Source organism: Megascapheus bottae, chromosome 28, assembly GCF_031878675.1.
Source record: "Megascapheus bottae isolate mThoBot1 chromosome 28, mThoBot2.hap1, whole genome shotgun sequence".
Lineage (NCBI taxonomy): Eukaryota > Metazoa > Chordata > Mammalia > Rodentia > Geomyidae > Megascapheus > Megascapheus bottae.
The window spans coordinates 11530317-11551263 of NC_143536.1; the positions used below are offsets into that span (position 1 = coordinate 11530317).

Genomic DNA, 20947 nt, shown 5'->3' on the forward strand with positions numbered 1-20947 from the left:
CATATATCTATACGTAATTCTGATATTTTATAATGTATGCAATGCCTTTTAAGTCTCTGCTGATTGCATATTGATCTTGGCAACATTTTTTTTACTGTAAAATAAAAACAATAGTGTTTATTTCCTTGATTAAACTCAAATTATTCCAGAAAAGTAAAGGTTACTGGGTTTTCAAAAGTTAACATCTGTTCACACTGAATACTTTTTTAATATAAATAACATTTGGTAGGACATCCAAAAGATCCATTAAACTTACTCCTGATCCAAATATTACTTTTTATACATAAAATAAAGAGCTTTGTTTGTTTTTTCTGATTTCTTATTCCTTCCTTTATTACTTCTATTCTTTAGCTGCAATCATTGAAATATAATTCTACACACATAATTCAACAGAATCTAATGTTAATAGCTTAATTCTCTTTCTAAACAATGTGGTGATATAGAACCTCCTAACTGAACTCAGAACTATTCCATTTACTGGTAGGATGTAGGTTCATTAGAGCAAGGATATTTATATGCTTCCTCACTATTCAATACTATGGGGAACAAAAAAGATCTTTTCCCTCAGGTAGCCAATGCTCATGGTTAAGGCATCTATAAACAAAAGATAGATTAACAAGAGAAAAGCATTTTGAAAATTTGTGTATATGTTTTTTGTTCTTGGAGTGCTAGGAATAGAATCTAGAGACTTTAGTATATTAGGCAAGGGCTGGCCTATCACTAAGCTATAGTCCCAGCGCAAATTTATTTAATACCAGTTCTATATAACAAAGGAGCCTTCATAAGAAAACCTGAGCATTTTTATGCTGGGAGAAATATAATAAGGCAAAAGGATGTGATTCAATGGCCATAGAATTAGACCTTAGAAGGTCTTTTATTCTCAGAAATAAGGATCTTCTTTCCCTGGTGATAGACCTTTCAGAGAAGGCATCTCCTACAATCTGTTTCAGTGAAAGCTCTTCACACCCTTCCTAGATTTTAATTTTGTTTTGATTTTACTTTAATGCTTGAATTTGAACTCTTGAGCTTGTTAGGCAAGCAATCTACTACTTGAGCCACATTCCAGCTCTTTGAGGTTTTAACTACTTCTAGGCCAAATGACAGAAAGGTGAGGGTAACCTTACTGCTACCACTGTGTTCTCAAATGCCAAGCTATCATATTTTGAAGAAGCATGTTCTGAACCCCATCAATACCCAATGTCTAAAGCAAAAGTCAGCCAACTATGGTCCATGAGTTAAAGCTTAGTCATTGTCTTTTTTGGTAAATAAAGTTTGCTGGAATACAGACATGCTCATCTGTTTTTGTGTTGTCTGTGGCTGTTTGTGTACTACCACAAGATTGAATACTTGTGACCACATAGTCCACAAAAACAAACATCTACTATTGAACCCTTCACAGAAAATTTGCTCTTTGTTACAAGCAGGTAATCAACAAGCATTTGCTGCATAAAGTATTGCAATACTTCAGCATTCAACAAATTAAACATTCATATATAGTACAGGGTAAAAGCTTAATAATTTACAGCAAAGAAGAAAGAAAGAATATACCTTTCTACAGAAAAAGAAAGTTATAAAGAAACTTTATCTAGACTTTAGGTTGAGAAAGTCTGGTAGAAGAGTAAGCTAAGCAGAAAACAATCAAAATTCCAAGGTAACAGCATCGCACCATTTGTAAGGAGATGGAAAAACTTGAAAAAATCATATTAAGTGAAGTAAGCCAGATCCAAAGGAACATAGGCTTGGATGTGAGAACGATCTGGCTGCGACATCTGTCACCCCATTGATCGCCAGGGTTGATTTGGTTGATATGGCTGGCTAGGCAGGTGTCCCTTTCCTCCCTCACCGCTCCATGTGCCTCCCTCCTGAAGCTGTGAGGAAGAGGATGACCATCCCCCCATCCCTGATAGAGGAGGACCAATCTTCAGTCAAGGGTATATGAGTAGCTGCGCTCCCCTGCTAAAACCTCCAAACAAGCTCTCCCAAAGGAACATAGGCTCAATGGTTTCCCTCATTTGTAATAATTAATACAAAACCTTGGACTCTCCTAGCAGAGGATTACAATAGCTCAAAACCTAGATATACAAGGCCATATAGGATGAGGCTAAATGAAAGGACCTCCAGGATATGGAAACAAGAGCTTTATAATGTGTGATGTTGTTCTTAATGTACTACGTTATTTCTCATCTCTTTTGTTGTCCCTTGGTTATTCTCATACTGTCACAGTATCTTACCTTGTTATCTGGTATATTGTATATTCGTTTATTTGTTTATTTGAAATAGGAAGGGGAAGGGGGGAAACAAGATGAGGGGAGGGAGTGGGGGGAAGGATATAAGGACAGAAACATGAGAAAGCATATCAATGTGTGTGAAGTAATGCACCTTCTATCTGGCGAATATAACTGTAACCCTTCTATTAATTACAATCAAAAATATATGGAAAAAATTCCAAGGTAAAATTATTTATGATGATCATTCTATAATAAGTCAAACTAAGTGACAGGGAGGTAAAATTGATTAGAATACACTACATACATGCATGGAAATGTCACAATAATACCCCATATAACTAATGTATCCTAATAAAAGAAAAATACATACATATAGGTCAAATTATCAACTGTAAAGCAAAAGAAAATGGTATTTTTTTTATTCACAGGGTCTCTATTTGCATCCCCTGTCCACTTCCTAGGAAAACTGAAAACTAGTGGAGAAGTACATCACCAAAACAAGAAATGAAGAAGAAAGACAATATGCAAAAGATCATTTCATACAAAACACAGACAAAAGACATTCAGAGATGAAGAGATTCCAAGATGACAATTGAGCTCCAAGGAACCAGTAGCCAGTCCAACTGAACCAAGTCAGAAGATGTCTTCAGAAAGATGGAAAATAGAACATTTAATGTATTTGAAATAAAATGAGAGGAAATTGGTAAAACTAGGATGATGTAGAAATGAACTCATAACTAGTACTTGGAGTATAGCTCAGTGGTAGAGTATATCCTCACCATACACAAGGTCTTGAATAAGGAAGAAGAAAAAAGCAAAGAAAAAGGGAAATAATTATTAACTCAAGGTGTCAGAAAAAAGCAATCATAGTATACCAGACAATTCATCTGTGAATTACCTTTCCAGAATAATACTAGACAATCAATTCTAATCTATACATAATTATAATGCTATTGGGAAAGTATACATATGTTCTAACGAGGAGAAAAAGTAAAATCTGTCTCTAGGAAAAGACAACAGAGACTCTAAAACTAAGAAGTAACAGCAGCGGTGGTGACAGCTGCACAATAATGTGAATATACTTAACACCACGGAACACTTAAGAGCTGCTAAAATGGTAAATTTTCTGGTAGACACATTTTAGCACAATAGAAGGGAAAAGGAACAACAAAATGCAGCAAAAGTTCAGAGAAGTGAGGTGGGGAGGGAGGCAGATAGAAGCAGCACTACAATGGCCCAGGGATCCTTGCATCTTGAAAAGAGGTTTGTCCATGACCTTCATAAAACTGAGGATCAGGGGCCGGGAGTTTGGCCTAGTGGTAGAGTGCTTGCCTTGCATGCACAAAGACCGGGGTTCAACTCCTTGGTACCACATACATAGAAAAAAGCTGGAAGTGGTGCTGAGGCTCAAGTGGTAGAGCTCTAGCCTTGAGAAAAATCCAAGGACAGCGCTCAGGCCCTGAGCTCAAGCCCAGGACTGACAAAAAAAAAAAAAAAAACCTGAGGATCAATGGGTCTGGGAGTTTGGCCTAGTGGTAGAGTGCTTGCCTCGCATGCACGAAGACCCGGGGTTCAACTATGTATGTACCACATACATAGCAAAAAGCTGGAAGTGGTGCTGAGGCACAAGTGGTAGAGCTCTAGCCTTGAGAATGTCCAAGGACAGCGCTCAGGCCCTGAGCTTAGGCCCAGGACTGGCAAAAAAAAAAAAAAAAAAAAAAAAAATTGAGGATCAAATAGAAAAAGCATGTCATGGAATTTTATGTATTATTTATTTATTTGCCAGTCCTGAGGCTTGACTGAACCCAGGGTCTGGGAACTGTCCCTGAGCTTCTTTTGCTCAAGGACAGCATTCTACCACTTGAGCCATAGTGTCACTTCTGGCTTTTTCTGTTTATGTGATACTGAGGAACCAAACCACGGGCTTCATTCATGTGAAGCAAGCATTCTACCACTAAGCCACATTCCCAGCACTGTGTCATGGAATTTTAAACCTAACTTGTTTTTTTTTTCTGTTTCTTGGACTACTATAGAAAAGATTTATGCCAGTGCCAGTGGCTCACGCCTCTAATCCTACACTGTGATCTGAGAATCCCTATTCAAAGCCAGCCAGAGCACAAAAAAGTCCCTGAGACTCTTATCTCCAATTAAGAAATGAGGAAATGGCGCTGTGATTCAAGTGGTAGAGCGCTAGTCTTGAGCTGAAGAGCTCAGGGACAGCACCCAGGCTCATAGTTCAAGCCCCATGGCCAACAAAAAAAAAGAAAAGAAAATATTTTATATTACTCTTTCCTTTGAGTAGGAGGGGATATCCAGTTCCTGGGGCTTGAACTTAGGGCCTGGGTGTTATCCATGAACATTTTGCTCACAACTAGTGCTCTACCACTTGAACCATAACTCAACTTCTAGCTTTTGGGTAGCTAATTGTAGATAAGAGTATCATGGCTTCTAAATGTGATCATTAGGCCTCAGCCTCCTAAATAGGATTACAAGCATGAGCACCAGCACCTGGCCTAAGATGCTATTTTACCCTTTATTTTCTCTTTAATTAAATCACAACATATAAAAATAATGATATGCAGGCTAGAAGTTTGGCCCAGTGGTAGAGTGCTTGCCTAGCATGCATGAAGACCTGGTTTCCATTCCTCCATACCACATACATAAAAAGTCAAAAGTGGTGCTATAGCTCAAGTGGTAGAACTCTAGCTTTGAGAAAGGTCAAGGGCAGTGCTCAGGCCCTGAGTTCAAGCCAGGACTGAAAAAAAAAGAAAGAAAAAAGATGAGGAAAGCACATGACCGACCGCCTAAGGTACCCATAGAAATACTATTCCTTGCCACCACAGTGCTTTGTTCACTTCCCAGCAGTGGCCAAATTAAGCAAAATGTAATGGTGCTGAATAAGTCTGTATACTTCTTCCATGTGACTCACATTTCTACAGCATCATTGAAGCCCTATATGTATGTTCTGATCAAAAGAATCAGAATAAGTAAATTTACATGAAACTGCACAACTCATCCAAATGGAATTTCTTTGGCAGTTTGCATTCAGGGCCTCACATTGGCTATCTAGGAGTTGTGCCACTTTTAGCAAACAATGTAAACTGTGATAACCAAGTATTGGCAAGAAAAAACTCTTAAATTTTAACCTGTTGGGACAGGAGTTTGGCCTAGTGGTAGATTGCTTGCCTAGCATGCACAATAACCTGGGTTCGATTCCTCAGTACCACGTGCATAGAAAAAAAACTGGAATGGTGCTGTGGCTCAAGTGGCATATCACTGGTCTTGAGGGAAAAAAAGCCCAAGCTCAGTGCTTAGGCCCTGAGTTCAAGCCCCAGAACTAGCAAAAAATAAAAAAAAAAAATTTAAAACCTGCTAAGGACCAGGAGTGTGGCCTAGCGGTAGAGTACTTGCCTAGCATGCATAAAGCCCTGGGTTCAATTCCTTGGTACTACATATACAGAAAAAGCTGGAAATGGTGCTATGGCTCAAGTGGCAGACTCTAGCATTGAGCAAAAGTGCTCAAGGACAGTGCCCAGTCCCTGAGTTCAATCCCCAGGATTTGTATTTTAAAAAAATTCTTCTGCCAGGCACCAGTAGCTCATGCAATCCTAACCACTCAGGAGGCTGAGATCTGAGTCTCACCAGCCCCAGCAGGAAAGTTTGTGAGACTCATCTCCAATTAACCACCAGAAAACTAACTGGAAGTGGAGCTATGGCTCAAAATGGTAGAGCTCTAGCCTTGAGCAAAAAGAGCTCAGCGCTAGTGCCTAGGCCCTGAGTTCAAGCCCCAGGAAGGAAGTGCCTTGTAGATAAGTGATTTGTAGATAAGAATACTGAGTATATTTATCTTTTTAGAGACATTTCTAAATAATTTTACACATTTCTATGACATGATGAAATGTCTCAAAATGGAAGTTTCATAGTGAATAAGAATTCCAAGGAATAAACAACTAGCATGTTTTAAGAGAAAAGGTCTAAACAAAGTATTTAAGGACTCTGTACCCATGGCTAATACCTGTAATCCTAGCTATTTGGGAGGCTGAGATCTGAGGATCTAGGTTCAAAGCCAGCCCAGGTAGAAAAGTCCCCATGAGATTCTTATCTCCAATAAGCTACTCAAAAAAGCCAGAAGTAGTGCTGCAGCTCAAGTGGTAGAGCATTAGCCTTAAGCACAAGTGTTTGACAAGCCTTCAGGGCATGAGTTCAAGCCTCAAAATTAGAGAGAAAGAAAGAAAGAAAGCAATAGAGAAAGGGAGGGAGGGAGGGAGGGAAAGAGAAGGGAAGGAGGGAAGGAGGAAGGGAGGGGAAAAATAAATATGTAAATAACCACAAGCATTTATCAAATGCATACCTAATTAGCATTGTCAAAAGGAAGAACAATACCAATAAGAGACAATCAAATTATCTGTGTGTGTGTATGTGTGTGTGTGTGTGTGTGTATTTGTATGTGTGTATGCATATGTGCCAAGGGTGCCTGTACTGGGGATTGAATTCAGTCATTTCCTATCCTTTGACTTTTCTGCTCAAAGCTTTCACTATACCATATGAACTACAGCTCCACTACTAGCTTTTTACTGGTCAATGGGAAACAACCATCTCACAGACTTTCCTGCCTGGGCTGGCTTCTAACTTCTGTCCTCAGATTTCAGCCTCAGCCTCCTGAGTAGCTAAGATTACAGGTGTGAGGCCCTGATGCCCTGACTCAATCAAATTATCCTGTCTGCAGATAGCACTGGGAGAACATTGCTTTTTTTTCACATGACTTTTGGATTTATTTATGTTACTTGACATAATATTATTAAGGAAGTAGATGGTGAGCTTACCATCACTGATATATGTTGTATATAATACACATACACATAAATACACAAAGACACATAATATATATAATTAAACATAGTATTAAGTACCTCCTAAAACAAGGTCTAAAATAGTACTCTGGTTTAGACTTTATAAACTTTTTGGACTTTATAAACTTTTGAAAGAGTTAATTAGAACACTTCAGTTAGCACAATTTTATTTGTTGTTTGTTCATTTTGTCTGTTGTGGCACTGGATTTTGAACTCAGGGCTTCAACACTTGAGCCACAACCCCATCACCATAATGTTTTAAATCTCAAAATAAAATTAAGTGTGACTGGATAATGATAGCTCACTCCCATAATCCAACCTACTTAGTAGGCTGAGATCTGAGGATCAGGGTTCAAAGCCAGTCCAGGCAGAGAAGTCTGTGAGACTCTGATCTTCAGTTAACTACCATTTTCTTAAAAAAAAAAAAAAAAAAAAAAAAAAGGCTAGAGTAGAGCTATGGCTCAAATGGCAGAGTGCCAATATTGACCAAGGAGCTCAGGGACAGAACCCAGACTCTGAGTTCAAGCCAAAGGATTGGCATGAAATTTTTTTAAAAAATCAAGTGGTTTCCTTTAAAAGATAACAAAGCTACATTATTGTAATAATTTTATGGCTACAAAGCAAGATCTCATATCTATTAGTACCCAGACATTTTTCTCAGGTAATAATAAATTATTACCATACTTATCTTCAGATTTATTTTATATATTAGGATGATTGTCAAAACTGTGCCTTGTATTTGAAGTAGAATGCCATAAATATTTGCTAAAGCACTGAAGGGCAACAGGAAGAAGTAGGTTCCAAATAACTAAGGGAAAGTATTTGTTTCTTGGTGCCAACAAAAATATGTATGTAGCTGAACAGATTAAGGAAAATTTTTCCTATTTCTTGCAAAGAAGATATGGCTACAGCAGCACTCTAGAGATAGTTTAACAGATGCAACTGTGTGTTCTTTAAGGAGGACTAAGGACAGACACCATCAAATTACTTTTACTATAAAATAGTAAATGTTTATGTGCAAATAAGAAAAGGATATTGAAGTCCATGAAATGATATATACTGAATTTCAGGAAAATCCTGCATGACTAGAGAACTAACAAATCTAAAAAAAATCCATTAAACAATTTTATATCTGGAAAATTGGAATGTATCTTTTTTGTTTTTTGCAAATTAAAGACAGATTGTAAAGACAGGGTTAGAGTTGGAAAGTTCCATGCTCATCAAATTAAAAACTAGAACTCTATTCATTAAAAAAATAGTAATAATACTTATGTGTTCAAGTCACAATCTTTGTTCTAAAGTTTTTATATGCCACTTGGGGTGAGCATTTACTTGTGAGTCACAAAGAAAATTGAACAGTATAAGAGGGGTTTCTAAACCATCCATTCCCAGTAATATGGAAGTAAGCTATTTAAGATACCTCAGGAAAGAAGGAAGCACTCTTAATTTCCCAAGGAAAAAAATGATCACATGACCAACAAGTGAACCTGATTAAGAGAAATGCCAGGTCAGGCTCCATGCGTTCTTCCACAGTCACAGCCGTTGCCCAGTGATTTTAGCACTGGCACTTTACCCACCCACCCTTCTTCCTGTAGCATTTCAATATCCTCACTTTACAAAGTCCTTTTTTAAAATTTTTTTTTAGATTTTTTTTCTTCTCTTATTTTTTTGACCAGTCCTGGGCCTTGAACTCAGGGCCTGGGCACTGTCCTTGGGCTTTCTCAAGGCTAGAGTTCTACCATTTGAGCCACAGCACCATTTCTGGCTTTTTTCTATGTATATGGTACCAAGGAATCAAACCAGTCTTTGTGTATGCTAGGCAAGCACTCTACCACTAGTCTAAACTCCCAGCCCCAAAGTCATTTTTTAAAAGAACATCATGAAAACATATATAAAACAAATATAAATAAAAGGTAAGATTTACTCATAACTTCTTATTTATTTTACTTTCATAATCAGGATAAAAGACAAGCTTTCATATAAATCAGTTAGTAAAAGTTACAAATTATATGATTCTACTTTTTAAAAACAGATTAAATTGTGCTAGAACAGTAGAATTCCTGATGTCTGAGAACAGAAAGTTAAAACACAGGACATCAAACAGATTATGACAAATGTTGCATATCTTATTTAAAGTTATCTAAATGATAGGACAAGAGGTTAGTGTTGAATGCAGTCCTACAAAAAAGCACATTTATTGAACAGTGAGCTAACAACTACATTAAATACCCACAATTCCTTGTGAAATTTCTTTGTTTCCCTGCTGTCAGCATCTTCATTTTACAGCTGCTTCCTTCAGTACCAGCCCATCTTGTAGAAGTTCAGGAACTAAAAACATTGTATATCTATGATCTTTAAAATGTCACAGCCTTCCCAAGGTGCCAGTGGATCATGCCTGCAATTCTAGCTACTCCCAAGATAGAAATCCGAGGATTGTATTCAAAGCTAACCCTGGCAAAGAAAATCATGAGCCTCTTATCTCCAATTAACAAGCAAAAAGTCAGAGTGCATCTATAACTCAAATGGTAGAGGACTAGCCTTGAGCAACATAACTCAGGGACAGCACCTAGGTCCTGAGTTCAAGCTCCATAACCAGTACTCAAAAATGTGTGTGTGTGCGTGTGTGTGTGTGTGTGTGTGTGTGTGTATGTGTGATCATCTTATAAATAAATACCTATGAAATCTGCCTTTTGGGTAATTATTCTCCTCCAGACAATACAATCTTCAAGCAAATGATTTTTAAATTCTTTTCAAAAATAAATTATGAGATATTTATTAATATATGAAACATGTTTTTAGGACCCAGAGATAAGAGCCATATATCTTTCACTGAATATCATCCTAACTTAATACAGATGCCATGAATAGCCTTCAGAGGCCCAGTTTCCTTTATTAGTTTAGGAAAATAAAACAGCACCAAATTTTTTTTGCAATAAGATACTCCAATTTTACTGCAACTATTTTGAAATCCTCAAAGACAAAACTATTATTAGTCCTCAATCTTCCAATCTCTAGATTATCCAAATAATTATATCATTTTTTTGGATTTCCATTTAAATCCAGTATTCATTTAAGTATTTGTTGAAGATTTTACTGTGTGTTGAAAAAGTGAACCTGAACACATTCATGTTCAAGACAAGTACTAATCTTCAAGAAACTACAGTGTAGGGACATGGACAGTGCTGATAGTCTTGTTTAATACTGTATGATAAGTCAGTATTTAGAGTAGAAATAATGTGGAAAATGAGGGGCTCACAAAAATAACCTTTAAATTTTTCATACTTTAGGAAAACATTGTATTTTAATTTTTATAGCTCAAGTATAAGCAAAGAATAATATTCTTTCAATGACTACTAATTCCATAAAGACAGTTAACTCTGACTCTCTAAAGCAGGACTCTTTAATTAGACAGTGTAACATGAAACCCTCTGAGATCTGAGGAAAAACTGTCATAAACTAGAATCACTGGGGCAGAAACAAATAAATATATAATTTAAAGTAATACTGTTTCTTAAATATAAAGACAGCATTAAAGGGCCAGGAGTTTAGCCTAGTGGCAGAGTGCTTGCCTAGCACGCACAAAGACCCGGGATCAATTCTTCAGTACCACATACACAGGAAAAAAAAAAAAAAAACAGCTAGAAGTGGTGCTGTGGCTCAAGTGGTAGAGCTCTAGCCTTGAGAAAGTCCAAGGACAGTGCTCAGGCCCTGAGCTCAGGGACTGGTTAAAAGCCCAGGACTGGTTTAAAAAAAAAAAAAAAAGATAGCATTAAAACAATCTCATTGAAAAGTGTTAAACAATTGGGAAGCAAGGAAGGAGAGAACAACAGACAAGGCCATTCTGATTAAAATGTGATATATGCCCAAGTAAAATACCATAGTGAAATCCCATGTACAATTACTATATGCTAAAAAATAGATGACAGGAGTTTAAAATGGGCACTGTTGGGAGGATCCAAGAGGGAGAGATGAGTGGAGAGAATAAATGAAGGTGGATATAGTTGAAAATAGTACAATGAAACATGTTGAAATTGTTTTAAGACAGGAAAGGGGGCTACTCGGGAGGCTGAGATATGAGGATCACCATTCAAAGTCATCCCAGGCAGGAAAGTCTAGGAGACGCTTATCTCCAATTAATCGCCAGAAAACTGGAAGTGGCCCTGTGGCTCAAAGTGGTAGAGCACTAGCCTTGAGCAAAAACAGAGTGATAAAGGGGATAAAGTTTACATATGCATAAACAAACAATAAAAATACTTTTAAAATAAAGTAAGGGCTAACTGTAACCCCTCTTATATCACCTGACAACAAAATAAAAGGCTGAGAATGTAGCTTTAGTGGTAGAGTGCTTGCCTAGCATGCATGAAACCCTAGGTTGGATTCTTCAGTATCATATACACAGAAAAAGCTGGAAGAGGTACTGTGGCTCAAGTGGTAGCACGTTAGCCTTCAGCAAAAGAAGTTCAGGGACAGTGTCCAAGCCCTGAGTTCAAGCCCAGGATTGGTTTAAAAAAAAAAAGAAGAAGAAGAAGAAGAAGAAGAAGAAGATTCAGCCAGGCGCTGGGACACACACACACACACACACACACACACACACACACACACACACGAGGCTGAGATCTGAGAATCAAGGTTCAAAGCCAGCCCAAGCATAAAAAAAACCTGAGCCTCATCTCCAATTAACCTCTAGAAAATGGAAAGTGGGACTTGGCCCAAGGATAGGGCAGTAGCCTTGAGCTGAAGAGCACAGGGACAATGTCCAGGCCTAGGGGCAGGGTTATAGCCTTCAGGGACAGTGCCCAGGCCAAGTTCAAGCCCCATGACCCACAAAAAAAATATTCAATGTATATTAATTTTAATGTATTCATAACTTTTAGGGGGTAATCTGAGTAATACAGAATAGAGGGCAGTCCTCTTACATAGAAAACAATCCCTCTACATGCTGAAATAAATAAGATTATCTCTTTAAGGGAGGAAAACTTCTTAAATAACAGATTATATAATGTTATAGTAAGCCAAACTATCTCCTAAATTCCTCCCTATCTGGTGAGCAAGAAGGACAGTCACTGCATAATAAATCAAGTCCCTAATCACAAACAGACAAGATCCTGCTCCATAGTCCTAAGCATATTCTCCTCTTGGTGTACTACTGCCTCCTGGGGGTTATAATACATTATTACTCATCTGAAAAAATAGAGAAAATAGAAAATGTGTACGGCGTTTTCCACTAGTAACACATTTCAAATTCCATGTCAACCTTTTAATAACAGAATATCCAAAATAACCTGGTGGAATGTATTTGTATCTGAATAATTGAAAACTAAGTACATGGTAAAACTTAATTATAGAAAGTGGTTGCTAATATGATTAAGAACATCTGAGTTTATACAGTATCTTGTATTTCCAAAGCACTTAGTCACCATTAAACGATTAATTTTTACAGCATTCTTCAGGTCAATATTATCACTATCTTTTTACAGAAAAAATAAATGGCAAGGTTAAGTGAAGTATCAGAAATTCAAGAAGTAGCCAGTAACTAATCAGCAAAGTGTCTCAGGAGAATGATTTAATGTAAAATATAAAGCAGCAATACATTAATTCATGTCTAATAGCCCCTGACCTATCTCTAGGAGAGATTAATTATTCTCTTATCTATGATCCCACAGCATTTGTAGATTGCTCTAATACAGGACTTAGCACTCTCACATTACAGATACTGTATTGCCAATCCCCTGAATAAATTATTTTTTTCCACTTGGGTATCAGTATCCTAGAACACAGCATGGCACAGAAAAGAAACCCTAACTCATTTGTTCAAGAAACTATTTATTAAGCATCTATCCCACTGTTTTAGATATAAGGAATACTTATCGATAGAAGTGGAAGCCAAGATTGCCACGCTCGTGGAGCATATATTCTAGAGGGAAAGAGATGAAATTAAAAAAAAAAAATCAGGAAGAAAAGCCAGAGAGAAAGTCCAAGTAGAAAATGTGACTAAAGGTAGCTAAGTGGTTTCATGAGAGTAGGCACTAATAGTCAAGCTGAATATAAGGAAGAACTAGCTGTAGCTACATGGAAAAAACCAATTCCAGGTAGCAAGTGTAAATGACTCAGAATGAGGAAAAATCGTAAATATACAAGGAGCGGGCAGAGAAAAGGAGGACAGGTAGAGTATGGTAGGTAAAAGTGCAAGTAAGAAAAGATGAAATCAGAGCTTTCCTGGGACATGATAAGAATTTTACTATAAGTGGACTGAGAATGTAGCTTAGTGGTAAACTCCTTGTCTAGCGTGCATGAAGACCTGGGTTGAATTCCTTAGTACCACATACATAGGAAAGGCCAGAAGTGGTGCTGTGGCTCAAGTGGTAGAACTCTAGCCTTGAGAAAGCCTAAAGACAGCACTCAGGCCCTGAGATCAAGCCCTAGGACTGGAAAAAAAATTACTGTAAGTAATAGGGAAGCTAAAGTTCCATAATATGAAGTTGTATATTTATTTTATTTTTTATTTTTTTGCCAGTCCTGGGCTTGAGCTCAGGGCCTGAGCACTATCCTTGGACTTTGTCAAGGTTAGAGCTCTACCACTTGAGCCTCAGCACCACTTCCAGCTTTTTTCTATGCATGTGGTACCAAGGAATCGAACCCGGGTCTTCATGCATGCTAGGCAAGCACTCTACCACTAGGCCAAACTCCCGGCCCCGAAGTTGTACATTTAGATTACTGTATTTGCTTAGTAGGAAGTACTAAGAAGAAAATTAATACTTGGGAAAATTAGTATGCTATTTGTTAGGGAGAGTCTGTTTTAATAAATTACTTTCCAATGAAAAGTTATTTTATAATTAAATCTTTCTACTCATGGATAAAACCAGTGTCTACTAACATTTTAACATAAGACGGAGTAATGAGATTTGGACAGTCATTACTGGAAGAAATTGAAGAGCTCCTGCATAAACCTCTATACATTATAGATGACTGTCCTAGGATCTTACACTAATCACTTATTAATTTTGCAAAGCTGAAGAGATCTCCAAATAGCTCACAATGAGTGCCAGGCAGACATCTGGAGAGGAGGTTCCTATTAAAAGTATGGAAGAATCATTAAAAATAATAAATCTTTTTTTCTTACCAGGGAAACATGAATGAGAAAGAAACATATTGAGCTCCCTTCTCACCACATTAACTAAAAATTAAGGCCAGGCTCATATTTTACCTGGGTGACATAGGCTGCAGGAGGCTCAAGGCTATGCCAAGTCATGATTCTAGGACTCAGCATTTCAAAATCATTGCAGAAAATATGATCATTTCTCAGTGTAAGTGGGAGATTGCTCACATTTGTTAAAATTCTTATATTTTCTACCATTTTAATGTGGTTTTTAACTGCTGTAAAAACGCATGACATTTGCCATCTTAGCCAATTTTAAATATTAGGTATATTTACATTGGTGTGCAACAGATCTTCAAAATTTTTCATCTTATAAAATTAAAACTTTAAATAGATTGGAGGTGACAGGGTATGAGCTATTAAGATGGTGAAGTGGACTTGAATGTGGAGAGTGACTGGGCAGATTGAATACACATGAATAGCCAAGATTCTTACCCCTATCCTAGTTGTCTCTTTCCTTATCCATCTCTGAATCACAATTTCCTAGCCTCAGCATCTGGAACCCCTCCCTCAATTTAAACATTATGGACATTAAATGATCCCGTCCACTCCCCAACCTCCAGTTACTGATTCATCCAGTTCAATAAATCTTGGCTAAATACCAAAAAAATTAAAACTTTGAACATATACTATATACTGTTATATATTATATAAGTGATATATATAAAATATGTATGTGTACAGTTCAGTTTAAATTTTTTAGTTTAAATGTTTTATTTATATTTATTTATTTATTTATTTATTTATTTATTTATTTTTGCCAGTCCTGGGGCTTGAACTCAGGGCCTGAGCACTATCCTTAGGCTTTCTCAAGGCTAGCGCTCTACACTTGAGCCATAGTACCAGTTCTGGCTTTTTTCTATATAGATATGTGGTACCAAGGAATTGAACCTGGGTCTTCGTGCATGCTAGGCAAGCACTCTACCACTAGGCTAAACCCTTGGCCCAGTTTAAATGTTTTAAACACGTTTTCATCTTATCTCTTAACCAAAATAAAATAGTGGGAAGGACTAAAAATTATTTTCAATATTTAGATAAAAACACAGAAGTAACTATAAAATCTATTATAATACTCATGACTAGTTCCAATCTGCCCTAATATCACCAAAACTATTACAGAGAAGAGGAGCTATTGCTAACCAGCTATAAGGCAACTAGCCAATATGATATGATGTATGAAAATGGGAGAAGTATAAAATTCATAGTGAGAAAAAATATAATTGGAAATAAGAGAAATATGATTTTTAAAAGTTCAAAAACAGGGCTGGGAATGTGGCTTAGTGGTAGAGTGCTTGCCTAGCATGCATGAAGCCCTGGGTTCAATTCCTCAGGACCACTTAATCAGAAAAACCTAGAAATGGCACTGTTGCTCAAGTGGTAGAGTGCTAGCCTTGAGCAAAAGAAGCTCAGGGACAGTCCTTAGGGCCTGAGTTCAAGTCCCAGGATTGGCCAAAAAAAAAAAAAAAGAAAGAAAGAAAGAAGAAAAAGCTCAACAGAAGCTGTGAGTGTGGCTTAATGGTAGAGTTCTTGCCTAGTATGCATGAAGCCCTGGGTTCGATTCCTCAGTACCACATACATAAAAAAGGCGGGAAGAGGTACTATGGCTTAAATGGTAGAGTGAAAGTCTTCAGCAAACCAAGCTCAGGGACAGTACGTGGGCCCTGAGTTCAAGCCCCAGGACTGGCCAAAAAAAAAAAGAATCCTGAAGGACAGAAATTCTCCTTCAATTAAATATTGACCCAAAAGTTAGAAATCATCTGTTTCCCTAAAGTTCTTGGGTTTGTGGTTAACAAGCTATGCCTCAGAACTCATCATGTTGGCAACCATTCTATTTATTTCAATTCACTCAATCATTTAAAAATACAGCTTGTTAGCCTCACATTTTTCTATTTTTCTTTTTTATTTTCCTTCAGATATTTATTGAAGGCCTGTGGCATGCAAAGCTTGCTAGCTTGACCATTCAACATAATTTATGAGTGCTATCAAACCTCCATATAAAAATAATAGTTTAATTAAGCACTAGAGGTATGAAGCAAGTAGTAAAGCACCAGTCTAGCAAATGAGAAGCCCTCAAACTTCAGAACCACCAAAACAAACCAAAAAAGGGGTTGTGGGGAACTCATAGCATAGCTCAAGTGCTACAGAAAATGCCTGAATCCAATTTCCAGTGCTAGAAAAAATGTTGTAATTAAAGCTTGTCATAGTGTTTTGGGAAAGAGTTTGTATTTTAAATATAACTAATATTGATATAGAGTATGTGAAAGTAAATCTACTTAACATAACCAAGAGAGCACTATTCTTTCCAGTTATATAGTTCTACAAAGATGCCATAAGATCTTACAAAAATGAGAGCAGTTATCATTATTAGTTCAAAATTTATAATTTAGTTAAAAAATACACATGAAACGATTCAAACTATCACCTACATAGAACTACTAAAAACCCACAGAAAAGTCTTGACTGTAAATTGAACACCAGAGGGCGTACACGTCTAGGAAATTTTTTCTACAGCAAAAGCCAATTTGCATTTACTAAAAAATTTGCAGCTCTTATTAACGTATGGCCACATGGATTCAAAAAGGATTCTCTCAGTATATACTTGAAACAACACTAAAAATATTTCTCTTTCTCAGTATACTCTCAAAGCTCAAATCATACTTCTCTAACATCCCAAATTTCTTACCTAAATTGCCTTTAAACATTTATTGAATGTTTTATCATTAAAAAAAAACTACATGGGCTGGGGGTTTGGCCTACTGGTAGAGTGCTTGACTAGCATGCATGAAGACCTAGGTTTGATTACTCAGTACCGTATACATAGAAAAAAGCCAGAAGTGGTTCTGTGGCTCAAGTGGTAGAAGCCCAAGAAACAATGCTCAGGCCCATGGTTCAAGCCAGGACTGACAAAAATGCTATGAGGAACTTAGTGTAGTTGTACACACTTGTGCTTACTTACTCAGAAGCCTGGGGCAGGGTAACTTAAGCCCAGGAGTTCAAGAGCAGCCTAAGCAATGTAAATAATCTGTCTAGCAAGCATGAGGTGACCATGTACCACCAAATAAATAAATAACAAAAATCTCTGGACCTTAACACTGATAGATATTGCTATCCAACGCATAAACCCCATTCAAATTTCAGTGACTACTTTAGTACTGTCTTTTATGGACACCTTTTCCTTTCTGGTCCAGGATGAATTAGCTGGCAAGAAATAAATGAAGAATCTCTAGTCAGATTACTACTAGATCCAAGCAACTTCTCATGCCTTAAATGACTTAACTTGATTAACTGAATTTTGCCACTCTTGGGCTTCTGACTGCCACTTCCTTGTTTGGTTCTGTGACCTAAAATGATATACTTCTTTTTTTTTCCCCAGTCCCGGGGCTTGAACTCAGGGCCTGGGCACCTGGGCACTGTCCTTGGGCTTTCTCAAGGCTTGCACTCTACCACTTGAGCCACAGCACCACTTCCAGCTTTTTCTGTGTATGTGATACAGAGGAATCAAATACAGGGCTTCATGCATGGTAGGCAATCACTCTGCCATTAGGCCATGCTCCCAGCCCCAATGACATACTTATTATCTGTTATGCTTGCTTTACTGTCAGCCTTTACCCATAAATACCTCATTTTCTAGCCCAGACTACCTATTTAACTCTACTCCTCATAGCATCTAGTCTATTTTGTATTATCCTTAACTTGATAGCTTAAAGGCATGAGTAATATTTTTGTGTACATCTAAAGTCTTTATGCCCAGTTCTTCTTCACAGGGTTAGGCAAAAATGCTAGAGTAGGAGTTGGCATTTATAATAATTTCATAGGGACCAGGTTCTGGTGGCTCATACCTACTACAACCCTAGCTCCTCGGGAAGCTGAGATTTGAGGATTGTGGTCTGAGGCCAACCCAGGCAGAAAAGTCTGAGAGACTCTCATCTCTGACTAAGTACCCGAAAACCAAAAGTGGCACTGTAGCTCAAAGTGATAGAGCCCTAGCCATGAGCTGAAGAGCTTAGGAACAGCATCCAGGCCCAGTGTTCAAGCCCCACAACCAACAACAACAACAACAAAAAAAAGGGAACTGAGGTAAGGTGTAGTTCAAATGAGATTGTTGCCTAACAACCAGTCCCTATGCTTGAACCTCACTACCTCTAGCTTATAGTAGCTTGATACATATTTGCATAAATTTCAAAAAGTCATCTACAAGGAATTTATCAAATTCTAATTTAATGGGTTAAGTTCTAATCATATTCTGAAAATAAAACATTTTAAGAGTTGTTAAGCCAAACTATTACACAAGGTGGTTTAAACTAATGCCTAATGTCATATAGACAGGCCAGTTGCCAGGGGCTCATGTATGTAATCCTAGCTACTCCAGCGTCTGAGTTCTAAGTACTATAATAAGAAGCCAGCCTGACAGGTAAGTCTGAGATTTTTAGCACAAATTAACCACCAAAAAGCTGGAAGTGTAGCTGTGGTTCAAGTGGTAGAACTCCAGCCTAGAGCAAAAAATTTACAGGACAGCCACCCAGGCTGAGTTCAAGCATCAGTACCAGCACACACAAAAAAAGTTGTATGTATACTTAGATGATATGGAGTTATTTTTTATTTATTTTGTTGTGGGTATTTTTTTTCTTTTTCTTTTTCTGTTTCTGGGGCTTAAACTCAGGGCTTGCGCACTGTCCCTAAGACTCTGTGCTCAAGGATAGAACTCAACCACTTGAGCCACAGTTCTACTTCCAGTTTTTAAGTAGTTTATTAGAGATAAGAGTCTCTTGGGGATTTTAATGCCTGGGCTGGCTTCAAACTGTGATCCTCAGATCTCAGGCTCCTATAAACCAAGGATTACAGGAAGTGGTGCTGTGGCTCCATGGGTAGGGTGGTAGCCTTCAGCTGAAGAGCTCAGGGGCAGTGCCCAGGCCCAGAGTTCAAGCCCTAACGGGAAAAAAAAAAATCTCTTTGGCCGGGAGTTTGGCCTAGTAGTAGAGTGCTTGCCTAGCATGCAATGAAGACCTGGGATTGATTCCTTGGTATCACATATGTAGGAAAGCCAGAAGTGGTGCTATGGCTCAAGTGGTAGAGCTCTGGCCTTGAGGAAAAGCCCAAGGACAGTTCTCAGGCCCCATGTTCAAGCCTCAGGACTGGCAAACAAAACTAAACAGAACTAGGATTACAGGCATGAGCCATTGCCACCCCAAAAAGTTTTATTTATTTTTTGAGGTTCAAGATTAGGACTTGACTTAATTATGAGTGACTGTTGTTCTAAATGCACTATATTGTTTTTTTCTCTTTTCTTGTTTGTCCTTTGGTTAATCTCATGTTGTTACAGTATCTGACTTTGTTACCTGGTATATTACATATATATATATTTATTTGTTTATTTGAAATAAGAGGGGGGGAAAATGAGGAGGGGGTGGGGGAGGGAAATGGGGACAAAAACATGAGAAGGGGTATCAAGTGAGAAGTAATGTGCCTTCTATCTGGCGAATATAACTGTAACCCCTCTATACATTAAAATAAAAAAATTTTTTAAAAGATTAGGACTTGAGGCTGGGAGTCTGGCCTAGTGGTAGAGTGCTTGCCTAGCATGCACGAAGACCCGGGTTCGATTCCTCAGTACCACATACATAGAAAAAAGCCAGAAGTGGTGGTGAGGCTCATGTGGTAGAGCTCTAGCCTTGAGAAAGTCCAAGGACAGTGCTCAGGCCCTGAGCTCAAGCCCACGACTGGCAAAAAAAAAAAAAAAAAAAAAGATTAGGACTTGAATTCACTACCTGATGCTTTCACTCATTGGCTGGTACTCTACCAATTCAGCCATACACATCTCCAGCCCTAGTATGGGATTTTTGTTGTTGCTTTTTCTGTTTAGTCTCATTGAGATACACTGATGAAACAAACAGGACACCTGAGCTAATGGAGCACTAGTGTTCTCAATACCCACAGAAGGGCTCTGAGTGATAAGACACCAGGTCTATAAATTACTCTATTTGCCTGAACAAATACCAATGCTTGGGTGGGCACTGGTGGCTCATCCTGTAACCCTAGCTATTCAGGAGGTTGAGATTTGAGGATCACAGTTCAAAGTCATCCCAGGCAGCAAAGTCCATGAGACTCCCATCTCCAATTAACCACGAGTGGAACTATAGCTCAAAGTGGTAGAGCATTAGCCTTGAGCAAGAGTTCAGGGAAAATGCTCAGGACAAAAACAATTCCAAAAGTGAGATGATAATAATAATAAAACAATAAAATGCTAATCAGTAAAGGATCTAAACAAAAAACATACAGAGTCCTATATATACTTTCATTTTTTTTTTTTGTAGGTCATGGGGCTTGTATTCTGGGCCATGGCACTGTCTCTGAGCTCTTCAGCTCAAGGATACCGCCCTATCCCCGGAGCCACAGTGCCATTTCTGGTTTTCTAGTGGTTAACTGGAGATAAGAGTCTCACAGTCTTTAGTGCCCTGAATGGCTTTGAACTGCAATTCTCAGATCTCAGCCTCCAGAATAGCTAGGATTTCAGGTGTGAGCTACCGTGCCCGGCTCACTCCTTTATTTTCACATCTTAAAGCTACATATCTGGGCCGGGAGTTTGGCCTAGTGGTTAAAGTGCTTGCCTAGCATGCATGAAGACCCGGGTTCGAGTCCTTGGTACCACATACATACAGAAAAGCCAGAAGTGGTGCTGAAGCTCAAGTGGTAGAGCTCTAGCCTTGAGAAAGTCC

General features: G+C 38.0%; 1 protein-coding gene and 1 long non-coding RNA gene across 3 annotated transcripts in view; one reads left to right on the forward strand and one right to left on the reverse strand.

The window, feature by feature from the left end:
- Positions 1-3017, forward strand: part of LOC150045174 (uncharacterized) — an 85935-nt gene extending 82918 nt beyond the window's left edge. For both annotated transcript variants that reach the window (XR_016532972.1, XR_016532971.1), the window contains one exon: positions 2690-3017. This is a non-coding gene — a long non-coding RNA (uncharacterized LOC150045174). The remainder of the gene's footprint in view (positions 1-2689) is intronic.
- Ttc28 (tetratricopeptide repeat domain 28) overlaps positions 1-20947 on the reverse strand; it is a 464455-nt gene that overhangs the window by 419709 nt on the left and 23799 nt on the right. The gene's annotated exons all lie outside the window — the stretch shown is intronic.